This window comes from Schistocerca piceifrons, chromosome 2 (genome assembly GCF_021461385.2).
Source record: "Schistocerca piceifrons isolate TAMUIC-IGC-003096 chromosome 2, iqSchPice1.1, whole genome shotgun sequence".
Classification (NCBI taxonomy): Eukaryota; Metazoa; Arthropoda; class Insecta; order Orthoptera; family Acrididae; genus Schistocerca; species Schistocerca piceifrons.
Window position 1 is genome coordinate 880898646 of NC_060139.1, and position 939 is coordinate 880899584.

The window sequence follows — 939 nt, forward strand, 5'->3', positions numbered from 1 at the left end:
CATATTTATACGTGACTATCATGGCTATACACCACTCTGAAAGGAATAGTTATTCATAAAAACATGAAATATCTGTGACATGACGAACAACAATACAAAGTAATTATTCTAATGAAGATTAATACAACAACAATACCAACGATAATGAATCTACTCTGTCTGAAATGTGTGTGATGCAAATTCGACAGCAATTCCTATTTCATTCTTAGGAATACTACCTCACATGCATAACACGTTTTCATGGAGAAATTCTGATGACTGTAGTTAATTTCGCGTTCATATAGATCACCACAAGCTATTAAAGCACTCCGGGACCATTTGACCGCCGTGTCATCCTAAGATGAGGATGTGGATAGGAGGGGCGTGTGGTCAGCACACCGCTCTCCCAGTCGTTATGATGATTTTCTTTGACCGGAGCCGCTACTATTCGGTCGAGTAGCTCCTCAATTGGCATCACGAGGCTGAGTGCACCCCGAAATATGGCAACAGCGCATGGCGGCCCGGATGGTCGCCCATCCAAATGCCGGCCACGCCCGACAGCGCTTAACTTCGGTGATCTGACGGGAACCGGTGTATCCTCTGCGGTAAGGCCGTTGTCCTACAAGCTATTACTTATGTTACTAATTTTCAGTCTTGGCCTGTTTTATGTGCATATTCTCTGTCAAGAATTATGTTACTCCTTTCCTACATTTTGAACATTGTTCTCTGCGAGATGTCTCGTGATTAATCTTGCTCCATAACCTTCTACACCTTGATCAATTGACGTACTCCATCGACTTGATCGCGCTTTACGCTTGAACACTAGTGTTGAATGAGATAAATCCTCACCTAAACCACAGTGTTTTTGCAGTGTGCTGTTTCATCCAGACTTGTATTCACCGTTCATGTTTTTCCTTCACACAATGGAAACAAAATGCCTGTTGATAGATTAATACAGGA

The 939-nt window shown here is 42.5% G+C and overlaps 1 pseudogene; it reads right to left on the reverse strand.

Annotated features, from left to right (window-relative positions):
* Nucleotides 1–480: 480 nt before the first annotated feature.
* Nucleotides 481–598, reverse strand: LOC124778802 (annotated as a pseudogene).
* Between the last annotated feature and the right edge of the window lie 341 nt (nucleotides 599–939).